Below are 27,332 nucleotides of genomic sequence, written 5' to 3'. Positions count from 1 at the left end.
CCCAATCTTGTGCTCACAGCAGAATCAACGTTGCTTAGGACTTTTTGCACAGCTGGTCTTAAAAACCTCCATTGAAGGAGACTGAATGTGGTAACTACAAAATATATCCCATTTAAGTAAAAGCTCCAAGTGTCTCAGGAATACTTAATTTCAAATTTAATTAACTTACAGTCAGACATACACAATGACACCACAGAGTAAACAAAAATGCCACTAAGCTGTGAAGAGGCATTAACTGGTGAGGGCCACCTTAACTAACTTCAATGCCTATAAAAGGGAACTGAATTGGACTAATGACATCTGCAAGTAAGAGTAAACAGGCTGGTGCTGGAAAGATCAGTAAAGAATAAGAAACAGTACATAAATTTTTCAAAGACAGAAGTGATTTTGTTAGAAGGCCAGATAATACAAGATGGGATGATATTACACCAAAAGTGAGTTATGGTGCAGCAGGGCCCTGACGGAGACACAGAGAGGAAGTGAAGCAGCACGAGAAGGAACTGTGCATTTATGGAAGGAGTCACGTTTGGGAGTCAGTAAGTTGACAGGCCTTGTCTGCAACTCAGGTAGAAGTCATCTAGAATATCCACTCAGTCCTAAAACATATAATTATCAGGCAGAGAATGAGATACTGAGGGATTCAGAAAAGAACAATGAGCAGCACAAAGCCACTGACCAGACTGCTTTGCATGACTATCTACCTACTCTCAAGTGCTATTTTCATCACTGCAGATTTGTACATTTGCGAGGCATGTGAAGTTGAGATGAATTATCTGGGTAAGTAGCAAGAAGCAGCTACTTCCAGGGTGTCGACACAGTGTGGAAATGCATTTTGGGTAACAAGACCTTTAGTACAGGAGAGTAAGAAAGGAAAGTATATTATAATTTTTTTTCTGAATATATGATTGTATTCAGTTCAACAATCTCCCAAAAGACATTTCTGAGTTTCCATAATATAAGACATGCTAAAGAGTTGCAAAAGGTTCTGAAATACTACACAGTAATAGTAAACAAAGATATACATAAGACACACTAAGCCAAGAGTGTCAGGACCAAAATAGAGAGAAATAACATGAAATGAGAAATAACATCCTGCTCTAACAGCAACAGCCAAGCCAATAATCTCTGCACCACTAGTGTTCTTTGAAAACCTTAAACCTGTTCTTGCATTTAGTCGTCTTCATCTCTTGTTTTTAGAACATAAAGGTGTATTTGAAATAGAAGGGAAAAAAAAAAAGCCCAACACAAAGCAAAGTATGGAATTATTCCTCCCTAAAATCCTTAAAAAATACAACTTAAATTTAGAACAAAGAAAACTTCTCAGCACAACTTGATTTATATCAACAGATCTTCATTATTGTACTAATATCTCTTATACATAAATTAAGAGCTTCTCTTCAAAAGTATCTGTGATAAGGATAAAAGAATTGTGCCTGACTTCTTTAGACGAGTCACACTCATCATAAATGAGCAATGCCACACGAAAGCCTGTAAATCCATTAATTGGATAGCCTAGTACAGTCTTGATTGGCATTCTCAGAATCTTGCTTTAGGTTGGCATTATTCTGGCTCACGGTGAGAGACACGCTCTGAATGCCTGTCCTTCTATCCTGTCCCCACCCTGCTGCAGGGAAGGAGGTGAGCAACCAGCTGGGGGGTGGCTGCCAGAGGGGGTCAACCTACAGCAGTGCCCTACAGCACTGAGCAGCACAGCACATTCCCAGGTGAGAAAATCCATATGACTGGGAGCCTGGCCCTCTGACCCTCTCCCTTCTTTCAAATACGCTCCAAAGACTAATTTCATGTCAGTATGTGATTACAGCAACAATAACAAAAGGAAAAATGTAGTAATAAGGAGCAGGAAGCAATGAAGTCTAGTGGTTGTTTTTGGGGGTTTTTTTACCTATCTAAATTTAAGAATTGAAAATTTGTGATAATCATGTCAAAATGAACTTTCCAAAACGTAAGTGAGATATTATATAACTCAGTGAAATACAGGAAAACATTTTTTGCCAGAGGAGGAAACTTCAACAATCATCTAAAAATAGTTTTTAAAAAATGAGGGAGTTCACTTTCAAATGAGTGATTGTGACTTTGCTGCTTCCACACTGGCTGTAATCCAACTGAGCAAGAAAGAGGTTTGTCTTTGCAGGTCTGGCTAACACACAACTAATTTCAGCGAGAAAAGCAAATTGGAAAAGCATCAGATATCAGCATGCTCCTTTATTCTATAATGGCAAGAACACAAAATGACTTCTGAGTATAGCACATAAGTCACACTGTGGCTTTTCAGAAGTCATCTGAAGTCAGTTTTACCTCATCCCAAATACTCTTTTTATCACAGAGAACATTGACAAAGTTTCTCCCAGATTCTTTGCAATTAAACCTCTGGTTTTTATGGGAGCTCTAATGAAGAAAAAACACTAATGAAGGGCAAAAACATAAGCAAAGCTAAGTGTCAAACCACAGAGGAGACCAAGCGAAGTCCACTTTGCATGCAGGTCCTGAAGAGTATGTGAGCACAAATCTTGGTTCTTGATTCTTGGTTCTTCAAGACCGAACTGCCCTGGATCAGTGGGAAACATCCCCAGAGCAAAGATCAAGAGGGAAACACTGTAACCACCATCACAGAATGACACCATCTTTCTCCTTCTGAAAGGCTTTCCCAGTATGGGACTGTCTCAGCTGAAATACCTGAATTCAAGGAAACACCTATTTTGTCAGTCCTTATGACTGTTGTTCATGACTCCCCTGGAAACTCAGAGGGTCACAGTTCAAGCTGACCTCCTTGTTATCACCATCTCATCCACATACTCTCACATTTCAGTGCTGATACCTCCCACCTGCATTTGGACTAAGTCACACAGAGAACTGCCTATTTGTGCCTTCTGTCAATGTCACTCACCAGGAATGCACCCATGATCCTCTCTCTGCCTGAACTCTATCTCCCCTGGAGTGGGAAAGCTAGCACCACTCTTCTGGCAAAACTTGTCAGCAAGACAGAAGATCTCACTCTTTTTTTTTTTTTTTTTTTTTTTTTTTTTTTTTTTTTTTGTTTTTGTTTTTGTTTTTGTTTTGTTTGTTTGCTTCACAGCAAGATTCTTCCTGAAGTTGCTCTCCAGCACCTTTTGTTAGTGTTAAAGACCTGCTTTGTACTTTTATCATCTAGATTGTTCCCATAATTCCCCCCAGGATACCTAAGAGTATAGAAAATTGCTGTTATCTTCACATCCTAGCCAGCACCGACTCTCAGAACATCTCCACTGCCTCTGTGGTGAATATTTTGATACTGTTTTCACAGATATTTTATTCAGGTATGAAGTTCCATGGGGAGGATTCGGCTTTGCCTGTTTTTTGAACTACTGAAGCCATCCCCTTGAGGAAGGACAAAAGTGATCACATGGGTAGGTCTGTAACACTGTAATTTCCCCAAAATTCAATCTGAAAATTAACAGTGTAAAAATAACCTCAGTGTACCTAAAATCTGAAGAGCAGAAGGTGGATCCTAATGAGAAATGAGCAAGTCTGTTACTAAGACTGTGATCTCCCACTCTTAGCCTCCAGATGATTGCTTACGTTTCCCAGAGTATCCCGTTCATAGAGAGGTGAAATTTATCCCAAGTCACAGGCTGCACGAATAACCAGGTTATAACCATGAATAACCAGGTGTTAATAAGACAGAGGGAGCATTTGAACAAGCAAGAGTGCCAAGACGTGCATGCCAGCCTTTCCAGTGTCCCAGTGACAGCTGTAAAAGATGCAATGAGTTCACACAAGAAAGAGGAAGAACGCGCAAGGGAAGGCCTGCGGACACAGAGGACCTTTAGACATTACACAGTAGCTCTCATTGTTCACTCTGCTATAGAATTACACAATTACAAAGGGACGGAAAGAGAGGTCTCTAAGAGCAACAATAATGTGTATATTTTGCCTGGAAATAGAGAATTTACCACACTGGAGCAACCTATCTGAGGCGTTTAGTATTGACGAAAACCCTGCACTTGAGGAAGAAGGACAATAAAATTTATATGGTCAATTAAATAGTCTGCATGGAAGACTAAAAGTATTCCTTAGTCCCTGCTGTAATTGGGCTGAGGTAACCTGTACCACATAATCTAATATAGACCAGGATTAGAAAACATACTGATAAAAATAAGAACACCTGTGTACCATCTGTGCTACAGCTGCCCTGGTGATAGCAATGAAGGAAGTGAATAATGCTTTTGAACTTCTGTCACTGTTGCTGTAAGACGGAGAATTTAACAACATGCTGAGTGGTAAACGGTGAGTGTGACTTCTCTAGGTCCAGAGTGGCAAATCCATGGCACTGCATCCATCACACCTCCCACACTTATCCGAAGTTTGTAAAGACCCTCCTTTAGAAGGAAGAAATAAGACAGGTGGTTGCTTCTTCTCTAGGTGTGAAGTTTTAGTTTATACTGATTCATACAGGATGGATACAGCACTAATATAAACCAGCCCACACACTTCCAAAAGGAAGCATGAAGAAAACCCCAAACAAACAAGTTCAGACATTCTGAAAGGCCTGCACCAATAGAACAGCAAGCTACACATAAAACAAAGCAAGAGGTGTTTGTAATGTTACTTACACGATGCCAAGGAAATACACAATGAAGGAGAGACTGCAGTACATCTTTCTTTTATTGTAACTACTAAAAAGCCTTCAAACATAAGAACAAGGCCAGAGTTGGTTTGTTGGGTTTTTTTTTCTAAACAGAGATATCTTTGGAAAAGGAAAGATTATTCTGATTTCCCAAGAGCATGTTTTAGAACGCAGGTCCCTCCCAACTTCCTCAACAACAGGAAAGTAGTTAAGCAACAGGGAAGAAGAGGAAGAAGATATTATACTGTAAATCTTTTCTGGCCTTGTCTCAGCCTCCCAAAGCAAGTAACAACTGTTTCACAAAACAGAGGTAGTTTGCAGCATTCTTCAGAAGCACTGGCCAGCTCAAAGCCTGGACCGCTGAAACTAAGGTTCAGAACCACTACTGGATGTAGCATGGGCACATCCCTTACTCCCACCATACAGATGAAAGGTGAGACTGAAATGCATTGCCCATTTCTACCTTCTTCATTGTGGACTTGATAGCAAAACCTTTACCTGTTTGAGCAGATTGTGTACAATCTGTCACAGCAGCACTAAGAAAGGGTTCCAGGATTTTTCACCATTGCCCTTTGTACTGCTTCTTCTAATACGGAAATAAACCAAATGCAGAGGTTTCTGGGGCTGATCTGTACTAACATGCACAAGGGCAGACTGGTGAGGTTTACTTTGTTTTCTAGTAAAAGAATCTAATATATGCAAAGATGCAGAAGCATGTTAAGGCTGTAACAACAGCTGTTATGCAACGACTGAGATTAAAGAGGAAGTGTTCATTGAAAAAAAAACCTAAAAACATTTTTTTACCAGAGAACTTAATTACTGTTACCTGTGACAGAACATTTTGCACAGGCCCTGCCACACACAGAAACCATCTATGTATTCTGGGCCAAACGAGTTTATTTTCAGGATTAGAATATGCAGAAACTGTTTCTCTCAAATGAAGTGTATTCAGATGTGTGGTCTAAATGCTAATGGTTATTGTGATAAAGTATTATCTCATATTGTTTATTTGTGTCTAGGTGTTCTGTACTGTCAGGTAGGTTCACATCAAAACACCATTCACAGCCTACCTGTATTTGGCATTACAATTAATGTATTGATGTGAATTAAAAGGACTGATAATTGAAAACAAGTCTATTCTTGCACCTGATCTCTGCCATGTTTCCAGCTGGCACTGAAATGATAATGCAGATCAAAATACAATGGTGTAATTTCTTTGTACTCAGCAAAATTTGGAAAAAAGACTTTTTGAAAGATTGTTCACATCCTATTTACTGCAACTGGTACTTTAACAAAAATGCCAATAATTATCTGGTAAAGAATTACTACATAAATAAGACATTTTAAATTAAGGTGTTCAAGATGCTCTACTTATTTCTACTACATAACTGCTGTACAAATATTCTGAACATCTGCTATGAAATAAGCTTGCTACTGTTTCTCTTGTATTAGTTGTGGGAATGGAGGCAACTAAAAGCTACAGAGAAACTTTCAGATTAAAGGAAAGAACAGATTTACTATGACATGAGATTTTCTTTGGTTTATTTTTTAAGACCACAAAGTTTCCCCGCAACTCTCCAGATCCTTCACTGATTGTTTCATCCTAATAAGTTAAATTATTTCTCATTTTAAAAGTTTCAATGGTCAGCTCAGACATGTTATTCATCTCACCTGTACCTCCAGCATGTGATCTCATTGTTCTTTTGGCTGGACCTCCCACTCCCAAGATCTGACATGTCTGAAATATTTGTATCGAGGCTGCTTAATTATGACCCAGCACCACCAGCACTTCTTCACCATTTTACCTTCATCTACCTCTGACACACAGGATGGTAATCCCAGCACACAGCTGAGACAGAAGGTTTATGGTTGATAACCCTGTTCCCAGAAAATCAGCCAGCTAATTATGCATTGCCATGTTCTTATAAACATAAAGGTATTTACAGGGCAGGAAAAAAAGAAATATGGACTCATGTTTTAAGTTGTTACTCCTCCCAGTTAAGATCGTGCAGAGGTTAACCATGCAAGATGGGATCATTTATTATCCGAAGCTCAACGCTCTTACGCTGTAACTAAAGTTTAAAAAACAAGTTATGTTTTGTTCACACCTGGCATCTGAGTCCCCCTAGGTACTTGTCCTGGTCGAAAGGGAAAAAAGCTTTAGTCGCAGAAAATGGCGGGGGCCTAAAAGGCGCACACAGCCACCATCCGTGTGTTCTCCTGGTGCCTTACCTGGGTCTCTCATCCTCGCCCGGCTGCGAGGACGCTCCGGGGCCGCAGACCCGCGGCCGCCGCGCCCGCTCCCCTCAGGCCCGCGGCCGGCCCGGCTCCCCCCGCCAACTTCCCCTGCCCGCCTCCTGCCCCGCCTCGCCCTTCCCCCGGCCCGGCGCGGATCCCCACGGCCACAAACGGAGAGCCGCGGGTCAGGAAAGGCGCGATGCCGCCTGGAACGCGGCCCCCGAGCCAGATAAAGTTCTGGGAGGCGGAGGAGGGAACCGCAGGCTGGCAGGATCAAACATGTTTTTGCGTTCTGTCCTCGCCGTGGGACACAACTGCCCCACCCCACTATCGGGCAAAAAGCTCACCTGGAACAGACCCTTCTTTAAGACCGGGCTGCATGTCTGTCTGCGGGAGTTCAGCTGTCCTCAACGAGAAGAGGAGATGGGTGCACGACAGAGGCCCTGCCTGCAGGAGTCCCTTTCAAGCCTGCCAGCCCTGCAAAGCTCTTCCCCACTAAAATCCTCTCCTGACAAAATCCTACATGCAGCCAGTTGTTGTTTCAGTAACTGAAAGCCCTTCCTTTCTAGAAAGCCTTTCTTGTTTAAAAATGTGTGTGTACATACCTGGGAGAGGAAGGGGCAAGAGCTACATGCCCTAGGAAGAGAGGAGTGGCCGACTCAACAACTGTGCCTTCGAGTGCAGCCTAAGTAAGTGCAATGCTCACCAAAGATCTGCCTTCTTCAAACTGGAGGAAAACCTTGCACTATACCCCCTCCTTCATCTACAAACCTCGGGCTACCCCACATTCCCTGCAGGGCCCAGCAAGAACACTCATCAACACACTCTCATCAAGTGTCTGCAGGCACCTAAGTCCAATACTGGAGAGGAATTTTGCATAAACCTGCTTATTTTGGGACATTGTTTTCTCTCAGTACCTTGTGCACAGCCTCTGTTTTCTCCAGGTACCTATTTATCCTTCACTTAAAATATGTAGAGAATGCCACAAAATGCAGCAGAATGCTGATTATTTGTGAGAACTTCTGTTTTCCTGTTTCTTTATGAAAGCTCCTTATCCACATGAACAGGAAGCCTTGTGGTAATGAGCCTCCTCCTTTTTGTTAAAAACACTGATGCTGACTGCCTGGGAAGCAAAAACAAATCCATCCTGAGTTCAAAGGCATTTCTGCATTCCAGTTGTTTCTCTGACAAGTCTATATGTGACACAGCAGCCAATTTTTTTTCAATAGTAAAGCAGCAAACTGCACTTTAACCACCCCCCCCCCCGACAATAAACAAAGCTTCTCATATCTGCTGCTGAAGAACAATGCCCTTACCTTAATACACTGCTCACTTGTTCCATTAGCAGTGACCACAGCATCTTACGTCTAACAAGATCTGCCATTTTTTCATCAGTGAAGCTTAATGAAGCATTAGCCTCTTTCACACTCTCAATCTCTGCAGCATAGAAAACATCTCAGCTTCAGCCTTCTCTCTGAGTCTGTCCCCCTGCTCTCAATCAGTACATGATGAACATGTGACAGCAGGACTTCTCCATCGAGACTCATCTCATATCAATAAGAGCTTTCAGAATGACCCAATCCACAGATTACTTTACATCTCAATGGTACTTTGCAGACCTTATCTGGAGGCTGGAGAGTGTTCCCATTGCGTATCACATTTCCAGATTAGCAAAAGATTTATTTTCAGGTGTTCATATTTGCAGTAATTTTCCAACAAACCTACAATAATAAACAGGCATATGCAACAACAGAGAACAAAGCATTCTACACTTCAGCGCAAGGTCACATGGTTAGAAACAGAGGAGAAAGGTCACAAGTCACAGGTTAGAAACAGAGAAGAAAGGGAAACTATTATTTCTAAATCTGAACCCATGCATATTAACCTGTTTTTACAGTGCTAAGTATCACTTCGACAAAAGAGTACTATATTATTTAATAAAGCAAATTAAGCCACAGGATTCTTCCATTTCAAGGTGGCATCCACAATATACTATGAGGTATCAATGCCCACAAGAAGATGTTCTCCTTTCCTATGAAAATTTTCACCCTAAATCATTATCGTTAATGCAAAAATAAGAAACCATGAATATGTGATATATACAGGAGGATCCTAAAACTTAGCAACAGAAGACCAGTAAAATGAACATATATCATTGTCATTAGTCAGCTTACAAATGCCACCATATTAAAATCCATTCTAAACACAGTTCTGAGTCCTAATAACACAGCCAACTTGAGTATGTTGTGTATGATTCTTTATATTTGAAAATGCACATTATTTTTGACTGTTCTGCAAGCCTTTGTCTAGTAAGGCAAGCACTGGTTTTGTCTCTTTCCCTATGGGTTAGTACAAAACCATTACAAAGTTCTTTCCTATGGAAGGAAACCACTCCAAAGGAGTCAAGAATTTGCATGAGACTGTCCATCTTATGTTCAAATCATCACAAGAAATCGGCATGAATTGGCACTGTATGGCTGGATGATAAATTTCACCACACACCTGAATATGAAAGACAAATTTCAGCCTGACCTATTTTATGAAGACTGAATTCCCTAAATACATACACTTGCAAATATGGAATTAAATGCTGGAGCACATGGACACTTTTGTACAGATACGTGTTCCTGTTACAAGAAGTAATTTGGAAATTGGATTGAACACCATAAAAAAAGACTTTTGTTCATTAGTTCAAGGTAAGCAACATATTTAAACAAAATTCAGTTATCTGACAATACTTTCATATATAATAGCTGCTGACTTTCTTGAGTGATGCAGAGCCTTCTTGGACAGACTGGTTTTAGATCTCATAACCTTATCACTAGGTAGCCCTTCTAACCTCTCCTTCATAATTTCTCTGTAACTGCTCTGTCTCAAAGCTTACCCAGACCCTGCCCCTGCCCCAAGTGCCATACCAGAACTGAGCTGTGCTTTTGTGATGCATGCCAGAAGGTATTTCCAATTCCCTTCTTCATAACTGAAAGCAGCATTCCTCTGTAACCCTGAAGAGCTATTCTGGTTCCATCATCAAACTGTGGTATTTTAAAAGGTGGTTTAGATTATATGCAACTTCTAAGGATTTACTTGCTTCAGACACTCAGACACTTGCATGCTCAGAAGCTTCCTTCTGATTTTTTCCCACCTTTTGTGCTCTAAATAAGTAATAAACAAAACAGCTGAATGAAGGTGCTTAAACCGCTTCCCAATACCTAAAGTGAAAATCATTCCCCGATATCCTTTTGTATCCTCAAAGAAACAAGGTTCTGACCAGTATGCTGACATCATGAAACCGCTTTAACAAAGGTATTTTGAAAAAACCAAAACTGAAGCTTCTGGTTCGCATCACCAGGAACAACCAATTCTCTCCTACTGTCAGAAGGAACTTCTGAAGGGAAATTGTTTAAACTGCACATTGACAGTACAGTGAAAGAGCCAAAGCCAGTGAGCACATGAATGTGTGGGTTAGGGAAAAGCAGCCTGTAGAGCACTCAGATTTGGAAAACACTTGCCATGTGACCCACTAAGGCATCCTGCCAACCAATAATGATAACCCTAAAAGCCATAATTAGCTATAACCACTTTGCCACTTACCCAAAATGTATGTGTTTATAGCTAACAAATAAGTAAAACTGCAATACCATAGCAATCCTCAGGCACCTTGCAAAAGGGATAAGCTCAAAAATAGCCTCTGCAGCAAATTTTAATTTTTACTTTCAGTTTTTAAACCTTCTTTCCATTCTTCTAAGTGCAAACTGGATCTCAAACATATTTTTAATAATTATTTTTTAAAACTGTATTTTTGTTTCAGAGAAACTAAATTAATATCCATCCAAAACACCCCAAAAATTCCACTAAACCCTACAGACAAAAGCAGCAAAGGGTGTCAGAGAAAAACAAAATAAAAGCAGTAGCTCTATACACAAATTTTCTTCATATGGATTGCAATATATTACTCAGACAATAATCGGAAAGATGCGCTGCTGTACCAAAAAGCTGTGTTATGCCCAGTGCTCCTGAATTACATTAGAACAGTTAGCAGCTTAATCTGACCTATTTGTGTTCCCTCTTTTAATGGGCATAGCTGATTCAAGAAAAGAGCTATGCACACCATCTGTCAGAAAGAGATTTAAAAAATGTTTCAAATATATAAAAGATAACAGTGAGTGCACAGTTTATTAATTATTGCTATTAAAAATAAGCCTTTGCAGTAATTTTTTAATAAGCTTCGTTGAGGAAAATTTATATACCGTATCAAATGCAGTATTTGTTTGACTAAGGAAAACACTCAACAGACTAATCATTTTACCCCAGACCCTGCAAAAAAGAAAATCTGCCAGTTACTAATTAATATTGCATGAAATCACTCTATCCACAGCAACTCTACCATTTGAAATTTTCCAAATAAAATCAGGCATTCTAAGAGACAGATAAATTGAAGCAAGGCAGTAAGTGCATAGTGATGCTGACTGAAACCTTATTACAATGATAACAGTGCTCTAAAATGCATCCATCTCGATCTTGTCCTTCTTTGAAAAGAATGTCTTCCTTCTTGAAAATAAATTTGTCTGGCAAATCAGTTATTTTTGGGAGGCCACAAACACAGGGAGGAGAGAGCTTTCTCTCTCACAAACATGGCAGAGAGCACTGCAGTAATGTTAACCAGTTCAATATGACCCACAGATTTTAATCTGCGGAACTAAAATTTAACTCATATTCATGTAAGCTTAAAAACCCCAAATTTCTCAACCATTAAGGGTTTTATGTTTTTATATCTCTGTAAATATGTAAGGGTTTTAACATATTTTGTGTATGCAAACTGACAGAAAATTTAAGTCTTTTATCTCTCTCTAAGTAATTGTTAGGCAAACAGTGTTAAACTTCTGTTACTCAGGCCTCCAGATTTGGCCTAAAATTGCATGCATAGGTAAATTAATGCCTGCAACCAGCCTTGCAAAAATAAAAGAAGCATGAATTTTTACCAAATCAAATATAGGGCTACTTACACATTGCTGAACTGCAAAAAGGTATTCTTTTCAAGAACACCAAATACATCTGATTGAAACAATCTTTCAGCCAATCCTATTCTCTCAGTGATGGCAACAGACTAACACAGCCAGCATCATAGAAAAGGCTTTCAAGCAGCTGCAGCTTACTTCCCACTTACTTTGTCCTTAATTCTGTATTAAGAACACAATAATATATAATAGTAACAACATGCTGCAAGTTGTAATATATGTAATATACAGCATGCACAATACATAATAATAACATAATTCTGCATAACACACCATTTTGCACTGTGTCTTTATTATTCCTACTTCCAAACCTGACTGGCGGGCTACCTCAGTTTAAAACATGTTCTGTCAATTTAGCATAAGTTAGTCAGGAATACTTGAATTTCTAATACAAAATTCTGTATTTTCTATACCCCTTCCCCCTCCCACCGATTCGATTCCACGTCATGCAGTAATTTTTATATGAAGTCCCATTTTCCTTACCACATTGACCTATTGGAAAGCTCTTCATGCCCTCGAAAACCAGCAGCTCTATTACACTGTCAGCCACATATGGGTGCAAGACGATTTGGGTGTGTCAGTGATAAACAAGTATGGACAGTGATTGCATGGAACAACTGGTTACAGCAGAGTCACCAAATTCAAAACCAGAAGAAACAGTGATGATCTAATCTGACTTCCTGCATAACACACAGGCTGTATTACCCCACCTAGCAATTACCTGCCTCTGTGACAAGTTTGATATGGTAACTCATCAACACTGGTTTTGCCAGATCTGTTTTGAAACATTCACCTACAATGCTAATTTGACACATGCTGCATCAGGCAGGTCCTGCACCTCCCAAATACACTTCCCAGAAGACAGGGGGATGTCCTCTTCTGGATGCAGAGATTACTGGCTCACTTTGCCATCCCATTCTGTGCTGACAGGGCAGTCCCTGCTTGCACAAAGCAGCCGGGTTAATTCACTCTCTAGTGGAGCCATCGTCCATCCAGAGCCTCATGGAGAGCACCCACTGGGGCTCTCAAACACAAACATCAATTCAGCAGCTCTCCAGGCAGCACAGAGTGCCCAGTGCCCTGATTCAGCTCAGGGACTTGCACCTGGCCTCAGAACAAACCCCTGGGGGTGACCAGGGATAGTTCCCTGGCATGACTTCCCTAGCTTCCACAAGCCAGGTAAGAGCAAGGTGTCAGAAAGTGGTACCACCTAAATCAAACAACCCATGCAAACCTTTATTAAATTTCTAATTGGGTTTGTCATTGTCAGGTAAATTATTCAGATTAACTAGTAGACACCTATCTTTTCAATGCAAATATTATAATAAGTTTTACGTTGTTGGCATGTTTTGTAAGTAGAAAGACACCTTTTTTGTTTCAGAGACAAAACCAATTAGATTGACATGGTAATATTGTTTTAAGTTTTCATATTCTTCTTTAAATTTGGGGTTGTACATACTTCAACTTCTGTATGATTATTTCAACCAATTTGTTTGACACTCTGAGCCCACAGACAGGAAAATATATTTAAAATTATAAAAATATATTTAAAATTATATTTAAAATAAATTTTAAATTGTTTTAAACTCTTGTTTTCTTTGGAACACAGGATTTTCCAATTAATTAACTGTTACATTTTATCAACCTACATGATTTTTTAAAAAATTTAGTATGTTTCTAATACCCATCCATGGACATTTAAATGAGAAAACTCTAGAAAAATATTAACTTCTGACTGCAACCTACATATTTCCCTGCTCAGGATTCACTCCTTCAGTATTTATCACAAGTCACAGCAAAAGGAAATAACCAAAGTGGTCTGCCTTAGAAATCTATCTTCAAGTTACCTCTCCCTCCTGCCCTTGCAGTAATAATCAGCAGATCAAGCATTACACAGACCGTTTTTGTATGCTGTGCCTATCTTCCCTGTCATTGCACAGAGTAAAAACTCTTTGGAAGAACCTGCAGCACTACAAATTCCTTGGAATGTGCAGGCAGAACTTCTGAAGCACAATCAGCATTAGAAAACCCACAGTGATGTAACTGCACCTTTCAACACTGAACCTTCTCATTCTGCCTCCTCAGGTAACAACAGCCACACTGGTTTTCCCTCTTTCCCCCCCCCGGCTTTTTCCCCTATATGACTTGTTATCTACTGTATTCAATTCTGCCTCATTTATCACAAACGAAACCACCAGCCAAGTTCTAAAACCAGAAGTATTTCTGCAAGACAGAACGAAACCAGCAACTGCCTTTTACACCACACATTTTCTTTTTAAGTTACACATTTGGTCTAGATGTTTAATACTGACACAAAATGGCAAACACAAAACCCTTAACAAAACACAAGGGCTTTTCTTATGTTATTGATGTGTAGGTAAGGGGTTTTTCTGCAGCTTCCAACCTGACAACTGTCACATTGAGAGACACAGTATTTCATGTCTTTGTGTTCTGGGGACATTTCTGCTTAATTCCTGTTCAACATCAAATTCAGTCCACCATAACTTGTTGAAGAATGTTTTCAGCATTTACTCAACCCATAAGTGTGTAATAATTACAAAGTTATAAACTAAAGACAACTGTTGTATTTGGTTTTTTTTACAAGCACATGAATCCTTTGGGGAAAAAACTGGTAGCATTTTTTGTTGTTGTTTTTGTGCAGGAATACGGTCTTCATAATTTTTATTTTTATGTAAAAATACAGAGCACACAAAAGCATGTAATCCTTAAGCAAACAGAGAATTGGTTTTATGGGCCAACAGGCAATAAGGCTTGACAGAGAAGTTTCCATCAAATTTTCTGATCATAGGACACTGATCTAGCCGTAAAAAGTTACCAAGTATTCTTCTAGCTTCTCATTTTTAAGTACTTTTAAGTTGTACTGACTTCATAAATCCATGACCTCACAGTGTTTTCCACATTTCAGATGGGGAAAAGGTTTTAAATAGATAAATGGTTGAAAAAGCAAACTTGTGTGGATGTCAGTGTCTCCACCCTAACCACAAAAAGGAAGTCTTTTGGTGTTCAGAAAACTTGGCATATAACAACTCTCTCACTGAAGTTTTTTATTTATCACAGGATAAATCAGGTAATGTGGATCAGAGTGGATGATTGCAGGGGTTTAGCTCAGCTGTTGTGAAGACAACCTTGTCTCCTGTCCTTTAGGAATCTTTACTGAAATACAAAAACACTCCTTGTAACAAAACCTGCCGCTGCATCCGTTCTGACCTGTGAAAGGAGGGCAGGAGGCATGGCCAGTGGCTCTGACTCACATTCCCAGAAAGTGAGGCGCTGCAGCTCAGGCAGTTCTTCCCCCAGTCGTCTTCTCCTATTACCTCCAGAGTACAAAGCTCTTCCTGAGCCACTGCAGTGCACAGCCATCGGCATGAGTCACTCCTGGCTCTCGGCTGCATCCCTGTGCAACAGTGCAAAAGGCTGAGAAGTTCAATGGATGCCCAGCTGAGCCAAACCCCTTACAGCCAACAGCAACCTCACAAAGGCAACAGCTGGACAGTCTCAGCCAGAAAAGTTCACTGTCTGAGAGAATGACTGTGAGCTCAAAAGAGTATATTTTTAAAATGCTTTTGCCTTTCCCCTAAGAGATTCACATGCTCTATTGCTGTTATATATATATTCATACACATGTATATATGTGCATAAATATGTATGCATATATGTATCACAGCAATCACATGGTCTGCTTAGGTGTGAGATAATAAAATAATTAAGTAAATTTTTCATTTGCATTTTCACTATCAAATGTGACTCTTACACTCCTTATTTATTGATTTTTCTGAAAAGTATGATCCCAAGAGCTTCTGTACCTTTTTCAGATCACTTCCCAGTGTACAAGTATCACAGAGGAAATAGATTCTAGGCTAAATTTAAGCCTAAATTGACAGTAATTTGTCACCCAAAATATTACAGCAGAAAGATTGTCCCATTACAGATAGCCCCACTTTAGAGCCAATTTCTCACAGGTGTCACAAAACGATTCCCTTCTATGCTGTTGCATGAGTACAATTACTGTTACAGAGAAATCTCCCCAATGATTTTCTTATGTTGTGTCAAAACTTTTCACAGAATTATCTCAGTACTTCCATGCATGTAAAATAGATTTGTCTGCACATCCATTAAACACTTAAGACACACCCTAGCTCCTCAACACATTTACTTCTATAGCAGTCATATTAACCTTACTTCAGAACATTTTAATAAACAAACATTTACAGAATCATGCTGCTCTCCTACTACTATCCTTCACCTGAACAACATTACGTCTTGAGTTTGGAAAACAAATGGTTTTCTAAAGCTCTTTGCCAAAATTAACCTCTATTGTTCTTTTATTTCATTGCTATGCAGTTCTCATTTACAACATTCCCAGCAGCATCTGGTAAAATCATTACTGATGGTAAAAGCAGCAACTCCTCAGGTTAATATGCATCCGATATGCATCACCTTTTTTAAATCTTTATAGCGGCTGGGCATTAGTCTGCCTGTGAGAGGTGATGAGCAAATGCCTTCACATTGCTTTTTTTACTTTTATTTTCCTTCTCTCTTCTTCCACTTACTAAACAATTCTCATCGGTACTCCCCCTAATCTATTACCTGGGGAAGGGAAGAATAAGAAACAGAAAAACCCGTGACCCTGAGAAAGCACTGTTCATCAACAGCCAAAACATTACTGTGTTATCTGCATTGTTTTGACTAAAAATCTAAAAGACACCTACGAGGTGCTATACCTCCCTCCCACCTAGGTCCAGTTCAAGAATGAGAAAATAATGTGGATACATCATGTACTAAGACAAGAAAAAATAACCTTCAACTGTAAAATAAAACAAGGAGGAAATGTTATGAAAATATGTTTTAAAGATGTCTGGGGGAAAATGACTGAACAAACCCAAAACCCAGTGTGCTGTTCTGAAGGTAAGGCTATTAAGTGACAACTAAATCAGGTATACAAAGACATTAGTGAGCACAAAATAAAACAAAGATTAATGGCAAGGACAATCCAAGGCTAGATCAAGCAAAGTAATTAGACTACAATGAAGAATTTACTGTTAAAGAAATCTTGCCTGTTAAGGGGGAAAAAATCACGGAATGACTTTATTTTCTCATAATACAAAAATGAAGCTGTGACACTGAAAATAATTAGATGTCAGGTTCAATACAAACAAAAATGGACTTTCACACAATATGCCACCAGTCTTTGGGACCACTGCCTCACCACACAGGTGATATTTGCCAGTTTATGTGGATTCAAAGAAATCTTTCATTAAGGCAAGAAAAATCCTTCAAAAGCTGTTAAGCAGAATGGCCTATCCCCAAATGTCTGAGCTCTAGCTTAGAAATTTCTCTGCTGAAATTAGGCGGGGCACAGCAGTACCTCACTGCCTTACTTTTGAACAAAGCATCTATTCTCAGTCTGAAACACAGGCCATGCAGTAGTTTGTCTTCTCATCTGATGTCCTATAGATTTAGGTCTTACTTACAGCTTAAGAAATTAGCTATGCATTCATCAATTCAAATTTTGCCATTCCTCCAAGCTCATTTTTCTTGTTGAAGAAATTCCATTTCAACATGGAGCTCTCAGATCCTGCTCCTCCAAGTGTCTTCTCAGACCCTCACAGAACGTGGAGCCAATTGGTTCAGCCCAAATAGGACAAAGTGCCTTGAAGGCAGAAGAGCAAAAGCTTCCAGAGGCAGGGCAGCCACTAGTAAAACAGAAACTGTGCTCTAGGACAGGAGGGTGCCAACCCTACCCCTGCTTTCTGCCCGGAGCATTTCACCACTTCACCCAGGCCAAATCCTTTGGCTTGCATGTCACTTGTTTGGCTGCTGCCTGACCAGGCAAGAATAATTTCTGTTACCTCACTTCTCAGATTCAGTACTACTTGTTTTCACAAACAACAAACTCTAGGGAAATACTGGTTGGAAAGGGAAAGAATCTGAAAGAGCACAGAGTAAAGGGAAAAGGGGAGGAAAATGGAGAGAAGATATTTACAAAAATGAAGCTGAGGACTAGCAGTGCAAGTCTAACATAGTACAGCAGAAAAAGCAGGTTACGAGATCAGTGATCAATCAGCAGGGAGAGCACTTTAAACATACGCAGGAGAGGGAGGTTAGTGTTGCAGAAGAAAAATGTTCACTGGTATGCCAAGAATGGTACTGGTTTCTTTCCATAACCAAACCAAGGCTGCAAGAACGAATCTAATCTAAAGAGGTAAAGGAAAAAATCTGCATGGGTCACTCTACAGAGTAGCTCAGCAGCACAAACACAGATATGAAAACTATTGACAAAGTGGAATGGCTTTCACTCACAGTCAATAAACCAGTCCCTCAGGACTACTGCTCCTGCTACCAGGAACATGTTGGTTGTTGATGAGAATGCCCTGATTAGAGTGGTAGTGTTAGAAAAACTCCTGGAAGAAAGGATTGCTGCTGAACTGAGACCTGATTAACATGGAGGGGTAAGCTATGTAACAGCATTGAAATCAATGCTGCTTACATCCTAGTCAAAATTCAGCCCAAAGTGGGTTAATTGAAAGATAATCTTTAGTAAACATACAAGACCTCGACAAATTATGACTACCAAAAAATATGAAAGTCTCATTTTCTTCTTATGTGTAGCAGCAGATCAGCAGAATTTTTAACATCACATGAACACCGTGTCATTAAGGGAGTTTCTACCCTGTGACAGCAGCCATGAGCCACTAACACTGATTAACTGCACTCAAGTGAGACCAGAAGCAGAAGGATCATTTAATCAATGGCCAACGGAAGTGTGAATACCTTTCTTTCTATTTATCTATTTATCCATTTCTCTCTGCCCATTCTCTTCCCAAAATAAAGCAATGGAACACATCTCAAAACAACCCAAAGAAGATAATTTTCTACCAACTCTTACAAAGAAACATTCAAAATCTATTAAAATCTCCTCTTAAAATTCTCCATTCAACCACACTGCATGCTGTATCTGGTTACAAATCGTTAACTACTGGAAAGTGAGAAATGAGAGCGCTTACAGGATATGACCTTCTACTTACTACATTTCATCTGTGCAGCCAAGTCTGTTATGAAACATCATTTAACCACTTTTGCTGTTTCCTTGTTACTCTGATTTCCAGAAGAGAATCCTGCTCAAATCCAGGCAAATTTTCTTGACAGCTGTGAAACTTTAAATAGTGTAGCACAGTCTATCCTTGCTGACTTGATGATAACTTTAAAAGGAACACACTGAGACATTGTGATTCAGAAGTGGAGTTAAATCAGTAATCAGGAAAGTTTCAATACGTGTTTTGGTCTAAATTTGCTTTGTGATTATTTAACCTGGTCAGCATGTCTTAATGCCAAAGCCATCTCTGACTACACTGCATGTCAGCTCTATCTGCAATAATGCCCAGTCTTGTCTACGACAAACAACTCTCTAATTGGCACTAGGTTTTGCAAAGCCCGTTAAATTCTGAAGTTTTAAAAGCAAACTCATCATTCATTTTAAGTGGTTTAATAAGCGGTAGTTGTCTTGGTATTTTATTTTCATTGTCAGCATCTTTCATTCTTCAGAAAACAAAAACACATTCTCTTTTTCTGCCACATAATCACACAAGAAAAGCTAATAGTACCCTGTCAAATTGACAGAATTAAAAAAGTTATCCAGGCATAAAAAACAATAGTCTTTAGTATTCTGCCATATTCTCCTTCACATCAACCAGTACTGCACCTACTTCTTCAATTAATAAGGCAAACTTGAGGTGACTAATTCAGTTTTAAAATTAGTCCCTCATCTCATATAAAGGTAGCATGTCTAGAACTGCAACAGCAATAAAGCATCCAATCACACAATTTCAAATGACACTCAGATAGACTCTCTATTCAGTGAGGTTCAACGACAACATTTTTTCATGTACTTAAAAAAATAGAGACTATACTTGAATTATGTATCAAACTTCTGTCATCACTTCACTTTTAAAATTTAATTGTTCACTATGTTTTCACAAAAAAAAACCTCCAAGTAACAGAAGAGCCAGCATTATCTACTTTGGCACATTTTTTACCATATTAAACCTGAAATGATACTTAAATATAATTGACCAAACCTAGTGTTTTCTGCAAAAGGTATTTCATGTACTGTTTTTTTAAAAGTAATGGCTGGACACTGCATCTTCTAATCAAATGTGAAAACAGTACATGGGAAATATCTGCCCTTCCAAGAACAATCTTGAGTGCTCACCAAAGATCCAAAAGCAAAACCAAAAATTTCTCCTTCTTTTGAGCAGTTTTTTGTTCCTCTGGAAATTCCAGAAATCAGACAATTCCCTTCCCATATGAATATAATGTTCCTCATTGCTTGTTAACAATAATCAACATTTACAGCTTATGCAGTGCTTAGCTAACACTGGGACATTAACTGTTCATTTCTATAGTCAAATTTCTATTAGTGGGCAAACTACAATAACAGGTAAGAAAGTAATTTCAAAGCTAATTAACCAAGGCAGCATGCCAGAAAAACCAAGTAATGGTACAATAAGATGCCAAAACGAGGACTTAGAATGAAATAAAAAGTTTTACTGGAACTTAATCAGTGAGGAAAATGGTTCATTACAGGAAGTCACAGAAAAACACATCTCCAGATCCTACACCAGACAGATTCCTCTACCCAGCAACTCTTTCTCTGCAAGAGAACTCAAGTCCTGTGATTTCACAGCAGGTATCACAAAAAGGGTCAAATATGACATGGGGAAATTACAGAAGGAATACAGACCATATGAGAGGAGGCAAGATATCTATGCAAAAAAAATCTGTATAATGAAAGATTTTTAGAAGCCCTTCCAAAGGAACTAACAGCAACAACAAAAGCCTCCTAAACACTTTTACCCAGTATGAGTAACTTGGATATAACTCAGACCCTCAGGAAAACTACTAACTCTGATCTTCCTGATCTCACTTCCTTCTTATTTTCAGAATTACTTTAAACTATATTTGAGCCATACTTTCAATACTCCACCAGTAAAAAAAATTTAATTTATTTCAGAGTACACCTTTATTTCTCAGAAACCTTTATAAACACTACAAACACCCAGCCTACATGCATAAAAGAAAGCTTCTTCTTAAATTATACTCTTTTTTTTTTTTTAATCATAGGTTCCCTTAGTTCCTTTAGGAGAACTATCCTCAGAAATATTTCCCATTATCTATAAAAGTTTATCACATAATTTTTTGCACACAAGTCTTCTGAAAATACACTTTGAGTAATCTGTAACTAAGCTATGTATTTTTGACAGCATAGTTTACTAATTAGTACCAACACACAACATTTCTCTGGAAGCTTTAAATAATCCATTGGAGATTCTTTTTCATTCTTTCTACTTTTCTCAATTTCTCATTACATTTTCTGACATCCTATTTCAGACAGGGAAGGCAGACATTAAAAAAAGCTTTGATGACACACACGTAAGTACATAGTACATTTGGAATTAAAAACCAGGCTTATCTTCCAGCCCACTCCATTAAGCATAATGTAGGAGCCCACACTCAATTTCTCCTATGTAGCAGATTACTTTACATGTAAGAATTGATGGTTGAAAATAAAATCATTAAATGACAGAAGCCAATAGCAAAGTGTGTTCAATGCTAGAATAGAAGCTAAATGGATACAATGGATAAGTATCTACATATCTCAATATAAACATGTGTTTATTCTTAGGAGAGGAAAAAGGAGTACATTCACTTTGCTCCAATCCACAGCTGCTTTACCATCCGCAGCTGCTGGATGAATTGTAGGACTGTGCCTGAAAATGGTGATTATTTTTAATGGAGATGGTATCATACAAAGACTATGGTATATTTTGTTCTTTTTTTGATTCCCCATTGGTTGTCATTATTAATGATCTCAACCAACCTCCATTTCAATGATACACTCAAGGGCAGGACTGCCATTGAGACAAAAAAAAACAGGCCGAAGGACTGGGCCAGCAGTAATTTAATTAAATTCAGCAAGGCCAAATGCAATCTCTGGCAGATAAGACGAACTAGACTTGCAGTAGGCCATGCTAGGGACTGACTGACTTGGAAACCTTTGCTGAAAAGGGGCTGGTAAAAAGAAAAAAAGGCTAAACAGGTGCCCACAGTGCACAATGGCAGCAATAAGGACTAATGGTATCCTGAATCCATATTCAGGAGATAGGCAGATAGGTGCTCCCACTTACTCTGTGCTCTTTAGACCACCCCTTGGAAGTGTATGTTCAGTTTTGGGCCTCACAGCACTGGAACAACATTCAAATCACGTCTGGAGTCATACAGTCATAGAATGGTGTGGGTTGGAAAGGACTTTAAGATCATTTAGCTCCAAACCCCCTGCCACAGACAGGAAACCTTGCACCAGACCCTATTACTTTGAGACCCATCCAGTCTTGTCTTCAACACCTCCAGGGAGGGAGAGTCCACAAGCTCTCTGGGCAATCTGTGCCAGTGTCTCACTACCATCAGAGTGAAGAACTTCTTCCTAATATATAATCTAAACCCACTGTCCTTCATGTTAAGGCCACTCCCCTTTGTCCTGTCATCAAGGAACATAAACAAGCTTCTCCAAGGGCCAACTAGATAAACAGGGTGCTGAGCAGTTGAGGAAAGGCTGTGATTACTTGTTCAGATGCAGCTTTAGAGAACCTCATGCAGCCTGTCAGCAGCCATGAAGAAGCTGGCATGAAAATACAGCCATGCTCCCTGCTGAGATGCATGGAGGACATGAGAGAACAAAAGTCAAAACAGAGAAAGTTCCAGCCAGATGTGTGGAACCTTTTCCCTCTGAGGACAGCCAAGCAACAGATGGGGTTGCCAAGAGATGTTCTATAAAACAGAACCTGGCAGAATTTAGTCAAGCCTCCAGCTGTCACTGACTCTGTATTAAAACACCATTAAAAACTACCCTGTATCTATAACTACTCATCTTTTCATTGTTTAAGTAAGCATTCAAGACCCTGAATGGCACTGAAGGGTTGAAAAAGAGAATTGCTTCCTGTGTCTTCTGTTTTGTTTGGAAGTATGGGATAAGCAGAAGCTACATCCAGCCTCACCTCAGTCTGGATTCACATCAGCTTTCTCTGCAGAACACAATGTATTTTATCATCATGAATGGCTGAGCTGAACATGAGAAACATTTTTGATAGTTATATTTGCATAAATGGATTTTATTATATATATCCCAATAGTTATTTACAGTCTCACTGTGCACTATTTGTAAAACGATTAAAAATTATTTTTGTTTGAATTTTTTTTCTTACAGAAAGAGCTAGCTTCTACTCAGGAAAGTCAGAACAAAAGGAGAGGAAAGAACAGAATACTTCCTAGACAGAAATGGCTTTAGATCACTGGATTACTAGAACTGGAAAGGAACATAAACTGATTTTAAGGACTATATACACATATATGACTGGATTAGGGTTATTTTACTAACGACTGTGATCCCAAAACAGAAGATCGGGGCTGAATAAAACAATCTAGAATGAGCCTGTCATTGAGACAAAACCACTATAATATCCATACAAATGCAACCACATACGAGCAGTATGTAATTTGAGAAAAACATTTCTCTCACTGACCTCTGCACTTTCTTATCTAGTATCCCGACTTAGAATAGCTAAAGAAAAGATGAATAGACAAGCAGGGGAAAAAAAGTAGCATGTGATGCATTTGTCCTAAGGGGGAATAAAGAAAAACCTGAAAAATTCTTAGACTGTTAAACTGAATGGAAATCTTATTGCACATGCTCTGCACTCTATATTTGAGTTACACCCTTGAGCAACAGCAGCAAAATCACAAGAGCTGGGAAAATAAAAGTTTCTTTCAATATTTCCTGTTCTTCTGGTTGACTATCATCAGGGCTAATGGGCAGATTGTTATCAAAAGAAATAAAAATTATCAAATCCATTATCAAGAAATAAAAAATCTGCTGAAAATCATTGCATGGAGTTACCATGAGTTAAGGCAATATATATGTGTAAGCACACTGAACACTGAGATAAAATAAACAAACAAAAAACCCACCATCACCAAAACAAAAAATCCCATCAATATCTAGATAACATCATATTCTGTTATCAATCCAGGATTTTGCACTTGAAAAATGATACCAAAACAAACAAGGAATACATTAATTTTTATTTCCTTAAACACAGCCAGCTCCCCCATACGCAGCAGCAGTTGTTTCTATTACTTAGGTCCAGCAAGCTCTCCTTAGAATGACAATTTCTTCAGTTTCAGTGTTAGGCTTCTCTGCCAGTGTTGGTGGTATTTTTTTAAGCAGTTGTAAGCAGAATAAAGACTAGAATTACACTCTGGCTTTTGCACACATGTTTGAAATTTTCAGTAATAATAATGAAAGGTCAAATATCCTATAAAAGATCAGAGCTTGGACCACAGAATAAAAATAAATAAACATGCTTACTTTTGAAACAGGGAATTAGCATCTATGAAGATAAACAAGCATAGGTTTATGAAGTGCAGGTCCTACTTGACTATCCTGATCTTCTTCTGCAACAAGGTGACCTGCTGAATGGACCAGGGAAATGCTGTGAATATTATCTGCCTGGACTCTAGCAAAGCCTTTGGCACTGTCTCCCACTGCATTCTCCTGGATAAACTGGCTGCTTGTGGCTTGAATAGCTGTGGTGTCTGGGTGAAAAACTGTCTGGACATCTGGACCCTGGGAGTGGTGATGAGTGGAGTTACATCCAGCTGGTGGATGGGAGTTCCCCAGGGTCCAGTGTTGGGATCAGTCCTGTTGATAATGCAGATGCCACTGAGTTGGGTGGGAGTGTTGATCTGCTGGAGGGCAGGAAGGCTCTACAGAGGGATCAGAACAGGCTGGATCGATGGGACGAGGACAGTGGTCTGAGGTTCAACAAGGCCAAGGGCCGGTCCTGCCCTTGGGTTACAACAACTCCTTCAGCTCTACAGGCTGGGGGGAAAATGTCTGGAAAGTTGCCTGGTGGAAAAGGACCTGGGGGTGCCGGTCCAGAGCAGCTGAGCAAGAGCCAGCCTGTGGCCAGGTGGCCAAGAAGGCCAAGGGCATGGTGGCCTGTGTCAGCAGCAGAGGGGCAGCAGGAGCAGGGCACTGAGCGTCGGCCTGCGCTGGGCCGCGCTGCGGCCACAGCTGGAGTGAGTGCTGTGTGCAGCTGTGGGCTCCTCAGTTCAGGAAGGACATTGAGGAACCAGACGGTGCCCAGAGAGGGAATGGAATGGAGCTGGAGAAAAGGCTAGAGTACAAGTCCATTGAGGAGGGAATGGGGAAACGGGCTCAGCCTGGAGAAGAGGAGGCTCAGGGGACCCTTCTCACACTCCACAACTCCCTGACTCGCTCCAACTGAGGAGGGTGCAGCCAGGTGGAGGTCGGACTCTACTCCCAGTGAACAAGGGACAGGATGACAGGAAATGGTCTCAATGGGAGGTTTAGGCTGGAAATTAGGAAAACTTTCTTCATCAAAATGTTTTGGTTTGTTTTTTTTTTCAAGCATTGGAACAAGTTGCCCAGAGAAGCGGCAGAGTCACCATCTCTGCAAGTATTTAAAGGATGTATAAATGACATGGGGACATCGTTTAATGGTGGACTTGGCACTGCTGGGTTAATGGCACTACTGGATTAATGGCTGGACTCAGTTCTTAAAGGTTTGTTTCAGCCTAAATGATTCTGTGAAATCAATGACATGCACACATGTCCTCACATTATAGCTAAACCTAATTTTAACTGTGTTAAACACTCAAAGTCAAACATTCTTCCTCTCTTCAAAACTTGTTTTATAATACAAAACAAAGTATTCAAATGCTAAAATGGGAGAACTTGTACAATTGTATTGGTTCATTCAAGAAGCCCTAGGACTATCTGCTCCTTAAAACAATGAAAACATGTAAAAAATGGTTTTCAGCCTCTGGCCTCAACAAAATAATGAAGGATACATTGTTTTGGTTCACAAAAGTAATGCCTCAGTTATCATCCACTGTTCTACCCCTTAAACAAACAGCTCTTCAAACCAACATTAACCAGTGATAAATTAAAAGTTAAGGGGTTTTCACTTTCACCAAATGGAAAGATTACAGAAATGCTGACAAAAATGAAGCCTACCAGTAGGTGTACGCTTCCCAAGCAATGGAATCTTTAGCACTTCCCATGGGAGGTCACTATGTAAGTCTTCTGAATTTTGGTGAAAATTCAGCTGCTATGTAGTTCTGCTGGACAAACATTAATTTCTAGACCTCTAACTGGTTTTGCTAATTTCTTTTTTTCACCATTAATATGATTCACTTATATGGTTATTTACACAGGTTCCTAATACCTTATAACACTAAATGAGTGGAAAACTAAGTACTATTCAGTTGCAGTAACCTTTGTCACTCATTAATTTTTTTTGTATTTCAGTGAGATTTTTCACTTTTCATAAATGCTTGTGATCCTGTTTTTCTTCATCAGCCTGTTTGTTCATCTTTACAATATAATTAATTAATTGGTAAAAACCCCTAACTCATAGGAAAAGGACAAAGGTGGCCTTTTCTCCTCATAGTGAAGGCACAAAAGTTGAAATTATTTCTTCCAACTCTTACACAGAATTCTCTTTCACAAGGCAAGTGCTCTTTTTTTTCTCTGTTTGAGGCTGTGTACAACTTTACATCTGGATGCTGTTGGAGAGGGTTTTAATAGTCTTGCATTAAGAAGATGAGAGAAGACATTAAATCAGAAGTCTTTTTTATGAAGAGCACTTAACTCTTGAATTACAGCCAGTGCAATTTCACAGTGGGAAAATTGTTCCATACAAAATTGTATAGGACAGAGAATATCTCATCTTTTGCTATATATTCTGTATACCTGAGTTTCCTTTTTTTAAAAAATAACTTCTAGTGACTGCGGCACTGCTATTATGAATTCTTTTGCAAAAGAAGCCCTCTAGGACAAAAAAAAAAAAAAATCTACAGTGATACAGGGAGAAGATGGCAGACACAAGGAAGTAGTTACACAGTATTAGCAAGCAGAAGAAACAGTGAACAAGCCCATTACTATCCTGTTTAAGGGTTGTCTTGCCAGAAAAGCTATATAGCATGAGAGAAATATTTTAAAGGCTATAGTAACTGAGTATAACTTATTTGGTCTTAGTTTGTATTTATCCAGACATTTGGGTTGTTTCTCCTTTTTTAGGTCACTTGAAATTTCTTCCAAAGCAGTACATCTCACAACCAGAAAAGGGTATGTTTCAACTCAGAGGAGAGTCTCACCCAGGCAATTCTACCAGCTGTTTAAATACAGCAGTGTACTGGCTAACAACACAATTGCATAACATCCCTGTGTAGACAAGCCTTCACTGTTTTCTCACATGTAATATGGGAATAACTCCACTTTTTTTAATCACAAAGGTGTTTAATAATTACAGTACTCTAGATAATCAAACACACTTCCCCTCGCTGCCCCCCGC

General features: G+C 39.3%; 1 protein-coding gene across 3 annotated transcripts in view; it reads right to left on the bottom strand.

Annotated features, from left to right (window-relative positions):
- LOC121357713 (colorectal mutant cancer protein-like) overlaps positions 1-27,332 on the bottom strand; it is an 81,172-nt gene that overhangs the window by 29,283 nt on the left and 24,557 nt on the right. Inside the window, exon 1 of one of the 3 annotated variants that reach the window (XR_005955755.1) lies at positions 6,857-6,958. The exons of 1 other annotated variant lie outside the window; for it this stretch is intronic. The gene's annotated coding sequence lies outside the window, so the exon portion shown is untranslated. Of the gene's footprint in view, positions 1-6,856; positions 6,959-27,332 lie in introns of those variants that run through there. One more of the 3 variants, XR_005955756.1, reaches the window with a different exon arrangement.

Source organism: Pyrgilauda ruficollis, unplaced genomic scaffold, assembly GCF_017590135.1.
Source record: "Pyrgilauda ruficollis isolate IOZ18807 unplaced genomic scaffold, ASM1759013v1 scaffold343, whole genome shotgun sequence".
Classification (NCBI taxonomy): Eukaryota; Metazoa; Chordata; class Aves; order Passeriformes; family Passeridae; genus Pyrgilauda; species Pyrgilauda ruficollis.
Note: the sequence above shows the minus strand (reverse complement) of the source record. Positions and strands in the feature narration are given on the sequence as shown.